The sequence below is a fragment of the Sceloporus occidentalis genome, unplaced genomic scaffold, assembly GCF_023333645.1.
Source record: "Sceloporus occidentalis isolate IW3139 unplaced genomic scaffold, rSceOcc1.0.p SCAF_23, whole genome shotgun sequence".
Classification (NCBI taxonomy): Eukaryota; Metazoa; Chordata; class Lepidosauria; order Squamata; family Phrynosomatidae; genus Sceloporus; species Sceloporus occidentalis.
In genome coordinates this window covers 752490-769592 of record NW_028317003.1, presented here as the reverse complement: position 1 = coordinate 769592, position 17103 = coordinate 752490, and the positions used below count along the sequence as shown (strand labels likewise).

General features: G+C 38.2%; 1 protein-coding gene and 3 non-coding genes across 4 annotated transcripts in view; 3 read left to right on the top strand and 1 right to left on the bottom strand.

Moving 5' to 3' along the window:
- Window positions 1-17103, bottom strand: part of LOC149300658 (thiamine pyrophosphokinase 1-like) — a 173900-nt gene that overhangs the window by 6787 nt on the left and 150010 nt on the right. The gene's annotated exons all lie outside the window — the stretch shown is intronic.
- On the top strand, window positions 3468-3540 carry TRNAK-UUU (transfer RNA lysine (anticodon UUU)). The gene has a single exon. It is a non-coding gene; the product is annotated as a tRNA-Lys (tRNA).
- On the top strand, window positions 4099-4171 carry TRNAK-UUU (transfer RNA lysine (anticodon UUU)). Its single transcript has one exon. It is a non-coding gene; the product is annotated as a tRNA-Lys (tRNA).
- TRNAK-UUU (transfer RNA lysine (anticodon UUU)) lies at window positions 5211-5283 on the top strand. The gene has a single exon. It is a non-coding gene; the product is annotated as a tRNA-Lys (tRNA).

The window sequence follows — 17103 nt, the reverse complement described above, 5'->3', positions numbered from 1 at the left end:
ATCCACATTAGTAAACAACTGTAATCAATTTACATTGGCTAATACCTTCCTAGTTCTTGTCTATGACATCAGTGTCCTCCACCGTGATCATACCTACCTTAGTTATGTGTTTTAAAATAATAAGCACAATAAAATAAGCATGATTTAAATAAAGCCATGATTTCTAACTAAACTTAAGTCACATCTTAGCACAGATCTTAGTTTTTGAGATCATGCCGAAAACCAGAAAGACCACACCACTTTCCTCCTGTGTCATCTGGTGCCATCAGAGCATGTGAATAAAAGGTAATGTGTCATTTTTTCAACTAGGGTGTTCTGTAAAAATATACAATTCAAAACCACCAAACAGAACCCAAAAGTAAGACTTTCTACATTCTGACAATTAAACGCACTTATGTTTTATTCAGAGATGGGTTTTTTTCACACAAGTTGTTATTTATGTGAAGGAGAGAAAAAAAAGAATGTCTGCCAATTTTGGAAAATGATGGCAATTTACAAAATGTGAAGATACAGTTGCCAATTTAATGGGCAGGTGCATTCTCGTTAGGAAACCAATTCTGCCTTCTGGTGCACAATTCTCAATTTAGTTTCTAGAGACAAAACTCAACAGATCAAACCATTAAAACGATAAAAGTCTTAGTTCTGTAATGCTGAACAAAACACAATATGAAAAAGAAATTGTAAAAGAAGAAAATTAGTTTGCTTCTGGATATGAACATTATTTGAACTCTCAAATTAGGGTTATTCTTATTCAAAGATAATTAAAAATATGTCAGTATGTTTATCCTTCTTAACATGTCACCTTTGACTTACCTTCACGGGGAGCTGCAGCTTTCAACAGAGGAAATCCTAGTAGCACCTCCAGACGCCATTTTTATCTTGGTATGAAGGCTATTTAAATCGTTCAGTAGGTTTCATTTTTGCTTCTTATAGAGTCTCCCTGTAGCTTCTATGGGCTTTTGTAATTATTTAGCATACTCCTGTATTTTGACTCCTGGCTTGCCTCTGATTACTCTGCCTGATCCTTACATTGACCTCGGCTTGTTTTGGACTCCGCTTTTACTACTCCCCCGTTTTTGAACTTGGCCTGTCTGACCCTGGCTCTTCATTTTTGGTTCCTTGCTGGTTGTCCGTACCTGAAGCCCTGCACTGAGGATACTCCTCCTGTGGTTACATAACAATACTTATTCAAAACTATATATCCATATAGGACATACAAAATGTTAATACCTAGCACCAAACTTTTATCTGTAAAGTACTTAAGGGTACCTAAATGTTCATGTGTAAACACAAATCCCTAAAATCCAAATGGGAATATAGTTCTTCTTAAAATAAGTAACGCATGGCTACTTCTAGTCTGTCAAGACATACTATGGCAGAGACCCCCCAAAATTCACAATTCCCTGTTGAGTAGCCAACTCAGGATGGGTTTTTTGCCCACTAAAGTAATAAAGGCTATCAAGTTGGAGATACATGGAACAGAAGAAAAGTAACAAGTAAACAGGACAAACTAACAATCTGTAAGTTTCTGGTGCCGGCATCAGAAAAAGTACTCAGACAAAAAATCATTAATTTCTAACGATAATTTGTTTTCCCTTAGTCCTAACGGCAGCACAAGAGGGGTATTATTGCCCCTGTGAACAATTAATGATTACACAATTAAATAAGCAAATAACCCCCTTTACCCCCTATAAAGGGAACTCCACCCCTAACCACAGTGTGCTATAACAAGAATAATAAAAAAAATATAAGAGGGAGGGATATTAGTGTGATGCCATTAGGACTAAGGGAAAACAAATTATCGTTAGAAATTAACGATTCCCTTACGTCCTAACTTGCAGCACAAGAGGGGAAGTAGCTAGATTACCTATGAGGGAGGGTCTTCCGGCTGAACGACGTTCAGAACAGACCGCCCAAAGGCAGGGTCTTCCGAACGTCTTAAATTTAGCCTATAATGGCTTATAAAAGTGGAATTAGAACTCCAGGAGGCTGCAGCACAAATATGTTGAAGAGGGATGAGGCCCCTCTCAGCAGCCGAGGTAGGTACCGCTCTGGTAGAGTGAGCGCGGACAAAGGCGGGAGGAGGCAAGCCTTGAGCTAAGAAGGATTCTCTGATGGCTTCCTCTATCCACCTGAAAATGCAAGTGAAGGATAACACACAAAGCCAAAGATAGACAGGAGACTCTAGGAAGGCTCCCCCCCTGGAAGTGACATCAGACGCTACAAAAGAAAATCAGGAATCCAAGTAAGAACAAACTTTCTATGGGATTACTACTGCTACTGAGGGAAAAGAAATGGATTCCTCCCCCTCAGCAGCTAAAACGAGTACAGGGAGGCATAGAGAAACTCCAGAACATCACAGACTAGATCAGCAGACATGAAGATAAGCAGCTGGGAGGAGATATCCAAACCAGTCAGGTATAGATCCAGCACAAACACACAGATAATGCTGGGTGAAATGAGGCCGTCCTGCAGCACAGCAGGGCAGCAGATAAAACTAGGATACACAATCCAAACAGGAGGGCACCTGAAAAAAGTAAAATAAAGGTTAGCAAGCTAACACAAGGTCTCACACAGAGACCACCACCACCTGTCCCAATATGTCCAAAGGACAGAAAAAAAGCACACTGTGGTTAGGGGTGGAGTTCCCTTTATAAGGGGGGGGGGTAAAGAGAGTTAATTGTTTATTTAATTGTGTAAATCATTAATTTTCCACCTGTCCTAATTGTTCACAGGGGCAGTAATACCCCTCTTGTGCTGCCAGTTAGGACGTAAGGGAATACTAATACAGACACTCAAATAATAAGCATCTTGAACAAAACAAAAGATATGTGTCTGTTTCTACATTAATCTAACAAATATTTACACTTTAGGCAATGCTGTGATTTAAACAATAGAATATATTTCGATAATCTATTTAATACCTAGGAACCTATATCCCCCATTAGACATAATATCCTTCTTCAGTGTTGTATTTGGTTTGATCTTCCTCTAGACTGTTGATTATAGGCAAAGCCTATAACATAATTATTAATGATAAGAAGTACAGAACAACAGACATAACCTCTAGCATTCAACACATACTGTGTAATAAAAGATAATGCCGAATCAGTAGCCTCATTAAAATCCTGCAAAGTGGATTAATGGCTTAAATATGCCGAATCAGCAGAGATGCATATTTCCTATTTGGATAAATCCACCTCACGGTTAAATTTATTATTTTAAGGTCTGCAAAGTCAGCAGGTGCAATCTTTGTGGATGTTTTGTCAAGAATTATCCAGGTGCACTCTTTATGCTGCAAAAACGGCAGGGCAAAGCTACATTTAACAAAATGCTCATGAAGGTTAGCACTTAAAGGCATACATCAGTGCTACAAATTTAGAAATGGTAATAATACACCAATATGTCTATACAATGGCAGATACTCAAACTCATGGTTCAAAGATGGTGTCAACACATGCAACAGAGCCCGGATAGCTCAGTCGGTAGAGCATCAGACTTTTAATCTGAGGGTCCAGGGTTCAAGTCCCTGTTCGGGCGGCTCTCTTTTGAACCAAACACAAGTCCACACTGCATTCAACATTATCTCCTAATTATTAACAATCTTTAATACAACTTAAAAGTTTAGGAGGCAAAAAGATTTTTCGGGTAAATGTCAGAAAATTTGTTTTTTTCCAATTTTTCATCATATTTTGTTTTTATGGGAAATTAGATAATATGATCAAACAAATGGTATCTGTAGAAAGCCTTTCTTTTCTTCAAAAAAACAACATATAACTTGTGTGGGTACACTAAATGAGTGAGGAGAAAATTACATCTAAACACGAGCACCGCAAACGTGTTAAAACAGCCTCGGTCCCAAAGGGTACAAAAAGTAAAACACAGCCTGGTCCTTAAGGGGTTAAAAAAAAGTTTCAGTGCAACTATATACCACATTGAATGTAACCACATAATTACTAACAATGCTTAATACACTTTGTAGTCCATTCCCCAGGAGTGATATATGTTTAAGGCTAACACAATCATTCTTCTCTCAGAGTTGAATTCCTCTGCAATTACGTAAAGCTGGGTCACATGATCTGGAACAGCCTGTAAAGAGCCTGGATAGCTCAGTCAGTAGAGCATCAGACTTTTAATTTGAGGGTCCAGGGTTCAAGTCCCTCTTTGGGCAGCTTGCTTTTGTCTCAAACACAAAGTTGTAATTTATAAAAAAATTATAAAAATACTCTCAATGTATCAGCTTGAATTCAGTTACTCCTGACATAGTCTGATTTCAATTATTTTACCTCTTGACGCCTCTAAAGATATTGTTTAGGATTTTTTTGAGGATTTTGTGTGGGGACAATAACTCACTGGTTCACCACCAATGTAATTTTTAGATTTTTATAGCAATGTCTGTCAGATGCCTCTGGTACTCCTCACTCACTGTTGGGATTTTGAGTAGTATTGAGTAGTAAATACACAATTCTAGGACCCATCTGTCACGTCTATTTGTGTAATACATACATTCATTTTCTACCTGATAGAGCATGAGAGGGGTTAACTTGATTGTATAGAAATGTGGTGCCAAAGAGTTTTTCAACTTGAATTCCTCATTTGAAGTTGGGACTCCAACTACGGCCCTCTGCAAAGTGTGAAATGTTACAGACGTGTTGCCTCCAAGTCTAGCTTCAATGTAAATTGGCTGACTAATAAGAACCAAGTCCCATGCACGATTAAAGTAAGAGTACCATCTCTTTATTCCAGGGTATCAGTTCTCCCCATCTCCCCACTGAATAGCCTGGGATGTCTGGTATTTAGACTTGCCATGGAGTTGAATCATGTGATTTGAAAAAAGATATATATTATAAAATATAAATAAAATATAACGATATTGGCTCGATTATAGGCGGCACCTTTAAAGTTTGGTGCTATTTTAAAGAAAAAAATATATATAAAAAAAATACACATTAGTGGAATGGTAAAGCAGTATTTTATCTAATAAACAGGAATACATGTATTTTAACATTTTTGTTATCTATTACACAGTTAGTCAGCATAGATTATATACAAACCGAAATTTGGAAAACCAATTAATACACTTTATAGTCCATACCCCAGGAGTTATATACAAGTATGTTGAACACTAATAAAATCATTCTTCTCTCAGAGTTGAATTCCTATGCAATTACGTAGAGCCGAGTCACATGATCTGAAGTAGTTTGCAAAGAGCCCGGATAGCTCAGTCGGTAGAGCATCAGACTTTTAATCTGAGGGTCCAGGGTTCAAGTCCCTGTTCGGGCGGCTTGCTTTTGTCTTAAACACCGAGGAAAGTTGTAGTTTATAAAATAATAAAAATACTCAATGTATCAGCTTGAATTCAGTTACTCCTGATTTCCATTATTTTACCTCTTGACGTCTGTAAAGATTTTGTTTGGGATTTGTTGAGGATTCTTTTGTGTATGGGGGGCAATAACATAATAGCAAACAGAGGGGATCAAGAAAGAGAAGAGAGCTAGAGGGAAGAGTGGAGAAAGAAGAAAGAATGTTCAGGCGATATAGTTTTATTTCATGTAAATACAGAATTTGTGCAATCTAAATATGAGTAAGCTATGACAAATCTTGTGAGATATTAGTGTGGAAGCACCAATAAAACCAGTTTGTTGCTTTTTTTATTTGTTTGATGTGCTATGGTAGATGTTAGCTAATCAAACATACAAGATGTGTCAAATAAATGTGTTTCCAAATAAAAATCTATCATTAGATTAAAGGAGACAGTTTGTAACAGCAGTGAATCTGAGCACAGGTGGTCGTCCTGCCAAGATCTATTATAGAAGGCATAAAATCATCCAAAAAGTAATAAACAACCCTAGGAGGCCACCTAGGGATTTACAGGTTTCTCTTGCCTCAGCTAAGGTCAGTGTTCATGACACTGAGAAGGCAGAGAACAAAAATATGATTAATGGCAGTGGGACATTTAGGAAACATTAACTGGATAAATATCGTATTGGCTCGGATATAGGCCGCCCCCGTATATAGGCCGCACCCTAAAAGTTTGGTGCTTTTTTAAAGAAAAATATTTTTCTTTAAAAAAGCACCAAAAAAACATGCTGCCACTCTGTCTCCCCCCCCGAGATATGCTGCCACTCTGTCTCCCCCCCCGAGATATGCTGCCACTCTGTCTCTCCCCCCTCCGAGATATGCTGCCACTGTCCTCCTCCCCCCTCGAGATATGCTGCCACTGTCCTCCTCCTCCCCCCCCCCGAGATATGCTGCCACTCTGCCCCCCCCGACTTACCAGAGGAGACTCCCGGGTGTCTTGCGGGACCGGCGGGGGACATCTACGCAATACGTATTGCGTAGATGTCCTCCGCCGGCCGCGCAAGACACCCGGGAGTCTCCTCTGGTAAGTCTTGGGGCAGAGGTAAAACGCATCGTGCGGACGGTCACCGGCTGCGGCGATGCGGGTAAATAACCTCCGCAGCCGGTGACCATCCGCACGATGCGCTTAGACAACCTCCCATGCCGGCATCCCCCCCGTGGAAAGTGCTGGCAGGGGAGGCTGTTTAAGCGTATCGGGGAGTAGGATGCAGGTCCGCTGCGGGGGATCTGTATCCTAACCCTGTCGGGCGCTAGACCCCGAATATAGGCCGCACCCCCACTTTAAAGACTTAAAGTGGGGGGAAAAAGTGCGGCCTATATTCGAGCCAATACGGTATATTTAAAGTCCTCCCCAAACAGATCAGTCTGAAATCCATGATAATCAAACTGTGAGGGTCCAGGGATGCAGTCTTGATCAAAAAAGTCTCAATAATGTTGCTAGAAATTATATTCATATGATCTGTTCTGAACTTTTAAATGTAACATTTTGTGTTTCTGAAGAACATGCGATACTGGAATGTGATTTATTGAAGAAAGGTCCTTATTTCCACATTCTCTGCAATGGGATTAAGGGAATTTGACCAATATGGGATGCAGCATAATCCATGAAGTTACATATGTGACAGAATGACCTGTCATACAAGGCCCCTAGGTAGTCAGAGATGGCTCCAGCCTGGCTGCCAAATAAAGATTGCACAGGCAGGAACTCCATTGTGTAAACTAATCCCATTAACAGGATTACTGCCAGGGTGAGATTCAGCAATTTAAAAGGATTAAAGGTTGGGTTGTCTACATGTACCTGTTTATCAATGTTAATTTATGTTAATGAAGTTCTGTGGATATACGAGTCTATGTTTTACAACAATAAACTGTTCATTCCTGCTGTACTCAATTCAAGGTAGTTGTGTCTGCTTATTGGGAACACATAGCAGGGTTCCAAGGTCTGCATGCTGACAGGTGCTGGATGTGATTCCGGGGAAAACAGGAGGATACATCTTGGTGATCTCTGGGAGTTACTACAGCTCCCTTGGTTAACCCGTTACAACATAAGGGTGACACAACACCATAACAAACAGCTCTATTATGTGAGTCTTGAAAGTAAAAGTCATTTTTCACCGCACTCTCAAAATTATTTCCTGAATAAGATAACGGGAACTGCAGTATTTCTTGCAGGCCATGTTGGAGTTCCAGTGGAAGAAAATACAATACCTTTATCTTTCATGTGGTTTATAGGTAACAAGCTTGCTATACAATTGACAGCGCTGAGAGGCTGAGGGATCTTAAATTCCAGAAATTTAGAACCGTTGAGTATATATAGAAAAAGGAAGTAAACCCTCTTTAAATTCTATTAGGTAAATACAACCTCAGATGAACAACATATTACATATTACACTGTGTCATTAATTTTTCGACAAAAATAAAGCCAAAAACAAGCCTAGTAAACTGAATATGACCTGTTAACTAACTTTGAGCACTTTTAACCACTTTTTAAAATGAAGTTTTATAGATACTTATTTAAAATTTATTTTTTATTAGTGTCACTTAGATATAAAAAAGAACCTAATTTTGTATTTAGGTAAATTAAGATGTAAAATGTTTTTCTGTTTCTGCAAATATTATTTTAAAGCTGTCAAACATTGTGATACACTGAGGGAGACAGGGATATGTGTTTCATAAATGGGTTATAAAGAGGGGTGAAAAGCAAATTTTTTGGTGAATTTAACTTAATAGTAAAACATTGGAAGCAATGTTCCATCTATTTTTTCTTAGTTGGCGTGCGCAGAAAATTTCTCTTGTGCAAAAATGTTCACAGAGCAAAAATTTTGTGCGCATAATATCCACGCCGCATAAAGTTTAAAAAAAAATGATTATTTTTTTCTTTTCTTGGGAAAAACTGTTGTGCACACAATTTTTGGACGTGTGTGGGGCAACTCAGTTGTTCCTGCCCCCCCCCAAGTCATAAGGTGCCAGCCTTACCCAAGGTTAAATTAAATTAATCTTGGAATTTAGTCTGGCTGCCGGATTTTGCCCCTCCAAATCCTATGAAGGCAAATGGGAAGATGAAGTATCTACCACAACTAGAGATGAAGGAAATATGCAATATCTTGAGATTAGTGAAATACTGTAATGTCTTCCCCAAAGTTTAGATTTGGCTTCCATGTAATATGTAATAGGGTAGAAGATTCCAGATTTTAGTACATGTGACAGTATTGGGGAAGTAAACTCCTGCTGAACTACCAAATAAATGTACTGTTAAAAATGTAGTGATTTCTGTATTTGATCACAATAATAACAACATTACATACTTTGCTCTTTCTTTACTGGAACAATTGCCAAGATTTGTTTTTAAAAGGCAAAAGGAAAGTCAATCTAATGAAATGAATTCTAATAAGGAAATATTTTAAAAAGCTTTACAATCGATGATTGTGTGCCTGAAAACAAACATAATTTATTTTGGATGAAAAGATAATCAATAAACTTTCCATGAATCAATGCTCAGCTGTAGGTTAATTTATATCAGATTCATCCCTGAATATCTTTACTTATGCCAATCATTCTTTTCAGAAAAGTAATTATGGCTTTCAGCAACTTTGAATCACATAGACAAAGGTCCTAATAGAGGACACACAAGAGACTAAATTTAGGATGAATACAATCAACAAGATACTTTATTTGTCCAACTGATTTTTTGTTTTGGCTCCACACTACAACAAAAAAACATTTAAGAAATATTCTTAAAAATGGAAGGTCTTTGGAACTTTTATTTAAATATTCTATAGCAGTGTTGTTCAAGTATCTTAAGGTGTTGCAGTGGATGTAATCTATTTGGATTTTGCCAAGGCGTTTGACACGGTTCCACATAATAGGTTAGTATTCAAACTGTTGCCAGTGACCCCCACTTGCCCTGAGATATTTTTCTATCCACCAGTCTGACTTGGTAAGCATGACATCTCCAGAGACCTTGACAAAAATGGTTGGATTATAGATTTGTTTTAAAAATTCTCTTGTGGTTGGGGAAAGGGTATTTTTTCAGGATGACCCCCATACAATCCTAAGAACCAATGCGTGTACAGACACAAAAAATAAGAAACCATGCACAACATAGCCCCATATGATTCAAGTAAAGCTGAATAACTCAGCTACATACAGTAGTGTGGCTCTGTTAAACTTTTTGATTGAACAGTGATGATTAAGTGTGAGACATTTTTCAGCAGTAATGATTTGTAGACAGTGACAGGTGCTGCTGTCTCCTCTCTGGTAGGAGCTTGACATATTTCTACTTCAGACACAATCTGCCAGGAAAGTACGAGACTTTACTTCATAGACAACACAGGACCCCTTTGGTAGTTTCTCAAAATTGCAATTACAATAAATGTGCAAAAGAGTGCAAAAGATGTGACTAGTGAAAACGAATGTGCTAATTCTGTAATATTATGTTTATTATGTTAATGTTAAGCATAGTATCTGTCATTTTTAACTCAGGAAGAGTGTTCATAAAAAATTGCCAGTGCACTAAAACCTCTATGCTACTAAATTCTTACTAATGTGTGTTCACATTATCATATTCAAGCCCTTGCACTGTGCTTTGTGATTGGCTGAAAACTCATATAACACCTTTTTTGGCACATTTAATGATATGAATAAATATATTGTACATAGGCATGTCACTACAATGCTTGTAGGCTTGTATTTACACCCAGGTGTGTCAAAGTCTGCACAATTAGTGCCCGGTCCAAGTCTGCACACAATGGTGTCTATGGCAGAAAGTGGGTTCTACTCTGGCTCCTACAGGTGCAGAGACATCTGAAGTAATGGCAGAGAATTTCAGGAAACTTTCATATTTAAGCTCAGCTGACTATTGTTTTGACTAGGTTAAGTAACAGAGAAAGAAGGGAGCATATTATGCCCTGCTGTTAACACGCACGCACGCACACACGCACACACACACTTATACATACACATACATAGAATTTCTTCTTAAAAAACATTTACTTAAAAAATCTAGCTCTTAACCTATCCTGCACTAATGCCTGATATGTTAGCCAAGCAATGGGTTAAACTTTTGCAGCTGTAGCATTACCATTTTCAATGATATGAAAAGTGTGTGTGATTCCTGTCCTATTGTTACTCTTCCTAATTACAATAACTTTGTACTATTGCATCACACCGTTGCCTCTGAAAATATTATGCATGTAGTATATCACAGACGGCTCAAAGGAGAAACAGCAGAGTTTTTTGAATGGCAAGCTGTGGAGAAATGTAAGTGACAGAACAGTAATGGTGTTTCATTGCTGCATAGAATCAAAGTGTCACTCAAACAGAACCCAATTACCCACCACGTACAATCACCCGCCAAGGACTGATGTAGCTAAAGCACGTTTACATTTTAAATCCAAAAACGCAGAGTTGAGGAGATGTTTGTAGGTTGAGTTACCGTATTTGCTCGATTATAAGACGAGGTTTTTTTCAGAGCAAATGCTCTGAAAAATACCCCTCGTCTTATAATCGGGGTCGTTTTATAATCAGACCTCAAATAGGTCTGACTATGAGACGACTAAGATCCAGATCCCCCGCAGCTGCAGGGGACCTGGATCCTCCTGTACCGGTGCGGGGAACTCTGATCTCTGACAGTCGGGGAAGGTCTGCGCGATGGACGCAGACAACCTCCGCTGCTAGCCACGCCTCCTTCCGGCTGCAGCGTAAGTGCGTGGGATCTACACGCTGCCCCGGCTACATGACAGGGAAGTCAGAAGCACTGGTAAGTTTGGGGGGGGGGGGGGGGCGGGGGAGTGTTAAATGGGGGGCATAAGGCATTTCTGAGGCAGAGTGCTCTGTGAAATGCCTTTTAACCCCCGTAATGCCACTCTGCCTCCAGAAATGCCTTTAACCCTCTATACGCCACTCTGCCTTCTGCCTCCTGAATGCCTTAAACCTCCCTATATGCCACTCTTCCCCATAATATGCCTTTTAACCCTCTAAATGCCAGAGTGGCATATAGGGTTAAAAGGCATATCATGGGGCACAGTGGCATTTAGAGGGTTAAAAGGCATATCATGGGGCACAGTGGCATATAGGGGGTATAAGGCATTTCTGGGGCAGATGTGCATAACTGGGGGGCAGGTTGAAAAATAGAAGGAAATAAAACCAAAATATTTTTCTCAATCATAGCTTTTATTAAAAAAAAATTGTTTAGATGAATTAACATTTACCGGGTAAACTTTTTTCCTATAGGGTCGTCTTATATTCAGGCTTTCTTTTTTTCCTAAATTAATATTCAAGTTTGTGTTATATTATATTTCACAGATAATCATTTTTATCAAACATAGTCACAAAACATTTGTAAAATCAGCTTTAGGTATCTGATTTGATGAGTATTTTTATTGAGATTCAAGCAGCTATCCATTTCATAGTTTTATAAAAGCAAATGTTTGTACTTTTGCAAATAAGTATTATATTTATAATGCAATTGTAAGATAAGATGCAGAAGAAATCTCAGGACAAAATATGCAAAAGAAGCTCTTTCAACTGAGCTGTCGCTCTGTGGCACATTTCTCTGAGATTCAAAGGCAGCAATGCTGGAATAGTCTATTAATATCTTTCTTAGGGCTTCTATACTATTAAAATTTTTTGTTTGATCATTTACTTATTATTTGGCGTGCAGCTTACAATATCTTTGTTATATGTACAGTTTGGCTGTGTGGGGCTAGGGTGCTTGACTAACATTGTACCTGTACTTTGTTTTACCTTTTGTGCTATTTTGGGGATTTTGTATTTGAGAACTTTCCAGGACTTATTTTAGCCTAGCACACTATAGTCTTGTGATACTGTTGCCATGTTGAGAGTAAGAGTATGCAAATGATATACATTTTGTAGTGGAAATACAATATTCACAAAACAACCTTACTGCATCAAATACCCACTGGTAAATTATTAAGTCCCAATGGCTCCCAGTACCCTCCAGAATACCTTCTTGCCTACTTAGACTTAAACAAGATAAAATAGATATCTATTCTTATCTATAAATACCTTTTCACTCTACTCTTCTGACCCTTCACCACTTCTTCCCACTCACAGCTCCAAGATTTCATCTGTGCCTTAGCTGTTTTCTTGAATTAACTGCTTCATTGTATTAACCATTTCCCTATATATTATAACTAAAAAAACCCACCTTCAAATTCTCCAGACCTCATGATATTTGCTTCAATTACCGTCATCTAAGTACTCCCTCACTTTCTGCCTCACTGTCTGTCAACCTCCTATTAGGTTGTAAGAAGCACCATGTCAGGGCTGTGGGTACTAAGTCTGGTAGGTGTCTCTGTGCAGGTACAGGTAAATTGCCTTATGGACCTCATATGTGTCAGTAACCAGTGACAAACTGGACATAAGCAAGACCTGAATTTCAGCAAGCACATAGCCCCCTGGTGGCGAAACCAGAAGGCGCACAATCTATCATGCTTGCTGGTTCCAGTACAGACAGGCCATCATCTCCTTCTGTACCGGTGTGTTACTGTGTGTTCATATTACTGATAAATTATGTATACTGTTTTGGGGGATTTTGTATCTCCCCTCTCTTTTGTAACAGTGCTATTGAGCTCACAAAAACATTTCAACTCTTTGATAATACCAAAGCAGACAAGACAGCTTACATTTCCTTGTACACATGCACAAAACATAACTTTTTTAAGGCTAGTAAACACTAAGCAATTAGTAGTTTGATAACTCAAAAGGGAGGAGCGCAAGTCAAGCACACCAGCTCCCATTCAATATTTGTACCCTAGTTGAGTTGGGATTCTGGTTCTGCCTTAGCTTGCCTTGGGCCACATCAAGTGGAAAAAGAATTATCTACAGATTTTTATGTGATTTATTTCTTCCATCGTTCAAATAAGCACTGTAAATAACACAAACCTTAAATAATATCTCGTTGCTTTTTTTTTTTTTTGGAGCATGGATTGCCTCTATAAATAGTTCTTGGGTCAGATTCTAAAGTATTTGGTAGAAATCCATTTTGAATTAAGTTGTGTCCAAAAATGACTGTTGTTAGCTGCTGGCTTGACATGTAAGCTTGTGGTCATCATCTGCTACAGCTCAGGTTATTAATGTCAAGTCATTCTCACTCAGAAAAGTCAACAGCTGAAAGGGAATGAAGTCTAAATTACCATCATTTGGGGCCTTGCAGCTCAGCTGGAAAAAAAATCTCAATCAATATCTAATGCAGTTAACCCACTCAGTGCTTTAAAGTTACCTGATTTCAAGATTCACTGCGATACATTGTAGACTGGGTAGGATCCTATTTTAACATAATTTAAATAAACACATCATAATAATATAAAACTACAGTAGCAGAAAAAAGAAAGTAATGCAGTTCACTTGAGTGACTGAATAATATTTTTCCAGCCGTTTATATATTTGATATTTCAATTCAATTCCAAATATCCGCCATGAGACACTTTCAAAATTTCCAACAGGCTCAAGATTTAAAAGCAAACAATATAGAATGCACAAAAGAATGAATGTATAATCTAACATTTAGGTCTTGAATCTTCCGTAGGATTAACTCAATTTATAGAGGTAAAATCAAAGATAGAAAATTCTTCACTAAAAGAAAAAAATATATACAGAGTTGCAACCTCTAAAACATTACAACTCCAATGAGCTTCATACAGGCATGCTGGGGGGTTGCAATAGTCTTCCTCATATAGTTCATAATTCCAGGGCCAAGTTGCTTCAATCCTTTTCCGTTTAAGAAACATTAAAAATAGTCTACTATAATAAAGGGTTTTAACACTAGTTTAAAATTATATAGCTTCCATCTCTGTTTATCTAAATTTTTAAAAATATCTATAAAATTATTGATTTCTTTTACTGTAGATGATAATCACTTATATCATGGCATAGCCTATATACCGTACATGCTTGATTATAAGACGACTCTGATTATAAGACGACCCCCCAAAATCTGAATATTAATTTTGGGAAAAAAGAAAAAGCCTGAATATAAGACGACCCTATAGGAAAAAAGTTTTGCCAGTAAATATTAATTCACGTAAAGTATTTTTTCATATTTAATAAAAGCTATGATTTAGAAAAATATTTGTTTTTATTTCCTTTTATTTGCCAACCCCCCCCCCCCCCCCCAATTATGCACATCTGCCCCCTGGTATGCCATATACCCCCGTACAGGTATACAATTTTACACAAAAACTGAGAGACAAACCCGTTAATCATTCAAGGCAGTAACCCTAAAGCAACAGCTACAAGAAATGACCAGTTAGTTAGCGATATATCTAGAGATCTACACATAGCTCAACCATTTGGCAGGGAGTTATCAGTATGACAATTTATAGGAACAACTTAATCGGCATCATGTAATTATTAAATTACAGGCATACTCAGCTTTATGGATCATTCACTTTAAGGACACTCACGAGTAAGGACATAGTTGCAGCACAACCATTCCCCTGTTTATGTTCATTTGCCTTGCAAGAACGAACACATAACACCATGTCGCCAGCACGTCAGTTCATCTTCTGATCGTCTTTTGAGCATTTTGTGGTGGAAATGATTTGATGATTGCAGTGCTGTACATTCATTAATAAGTGAAAAAAGGTAGTGTTTCACTTTAAGTCCATTTTCATTCACATACATGCTCTGGACCCCATTGTGTATGTTAATGTGGGGTATGCCTGTCTATTCTTATTCCAAAATGTATTCCGAGGTTAACAGATTTGCCCAACTTTCTCTTCCTCTCACTATCTGTCTATGCTATACCACAACATAATGCACAGCAATTCAACTCCCTATGACCGAAAGATTATGAGCAGAATATTTCTCACATAAGGCAAGTATAAATCTATTAAAAAACCTCAATAAAATATTCCAATTGCATTATAGCTTTTATGGTACAGTAGTTGTGCCTGCACTCTTGAAAGATAAATTTTCAGACCTGCATTTACAAAACTCTTGAAAATGTCTTAAATTATAGAATACCAATTCAAAATGAAAAACGGTGTGGTATGTTAATAAATAGCTTCACACAGACCTTCATTTCATTTGTAATATCTCGGTAAGTTAACCACTGACCCTAGTGACAAAGTACAGTGGAAATAACTATTCTGTTCAATCACTGACTTGCTAGAATTTCTGAAATTGAAAAAAAATAGGTATACAGTATTTTAATATGTATAAACCATCATCCTGCAACATGAAAAGATAAAACCAGTCTTAAATAAAATATATTAAGCAGTATTTATAGTATAGCCTGACCTGTGGCCATACCTGGGAACTCTGCTGAAGCCCTGCTTTTCTGGGTCATCTCTGGTTTGTGGAAGCCTCCCCTCCAGCCACACCACTTTTCCTGCATGTGGGACTCAGCGGGACCGCCCACTGGCTTCAGTGGGAAAACTCGCCGATGTCAGCAGGACTTCCCACCAGCATCCCGACTTGCATGTTACAAGAAATAGTGTATCATAGACTGGGGGCTGTTTACATTTAAAAATGGGGGCTGTTTACATTTAGAAATAACATTTTCACACTCTCTCACACCCCACATTCTCTACCTAATTTGTTTTCACGCTCCCTGAGAATGTCTCCATGCCTTCTCCACCACATCCCTGCCTGTGTGCTGCGCAACTCTGCTTCTTATCTTGCATCTTCTTGTTCTTCTGTCTTCTCTCTTCTGTCTTTGTCTGCTGCTCCAAAAAGTCTTCACCCACTTCTCTGTGGACAGCCAACAGGACAGAGACAAATTTGTGAAATAAATATCCTTGCAAACATACATTTTTTGTTGTAGGGGTGCCACATAAGGATCTGCTCTGGGTGCCAAATATTCTAGGTACGCTGCTTACATATTAGACAGTGCAATAAATATTTTCGCTTTAAATAAACGTGCCTCTTTCTGCATTTAAAAGTGTCTTGAACTAAAGTTTCTTAGAATTTCGATCATATATATCCCACAGTGTAATTACTTTTATGAACAATAAATCAAAGTTTTTTCGCTATTGCATTGCACCACATGTGTATAATTTTACATTTTATATAACATTCACTTTTAAACAGGAAATGATGTCTGTCTCAGAATACAGCATGCATGTGCTCCTGGAAACTCATTTCATAAAGTGACTTGGACATAGTGACAGCTGTAATTTATCAACATAAATTACTGTGCTTAGCTGAAGAGTCCTTGTCATCTGACAACAGTGAACTCTTGAAATTGGCTGCTGCCCTCTTCAATGATTATCCATTTAAAAAAAACAAAACATCAAGATGTCCACAGTTGAAAGGCAACTCAGTTCAAATCTAGTGAAGAAAATAATCAAACTGGCACATAGTATTCTATACTTCTCAGGGGTTCGGTCATTTTTATGCCTAGTTACGAACAGAAAAAATTTACAGACCTATTTTAAAGTATTGGTAGGATAATACCAGTGCTGTAAAAACGTATTTGCCCCTTCCCGATTTCTTCTATTTTTACATATTTTTCACATTTAAGTGTTTTAGATCTGCCATCACTTTCTATGAAGTCTGCTCTGCCCTAGAAATTCCTGAAGGAGAATGTCCAGCATCAGTTTGTGTCCTAAAGCTCAAGTGCAGTTAGGTTATGCAGCAGGAGACTGATCAGATCAGAGAAAACAGCAGTCCAAGCTAGGGTCAGGAAACAGACAAGCGGGGTAGTCCAATAGGAAAGGCAAAGGTCAAATAACAGAGGGTCTGTAGCAAGGCGAGCAGAGAAGAACAGGAATCTGG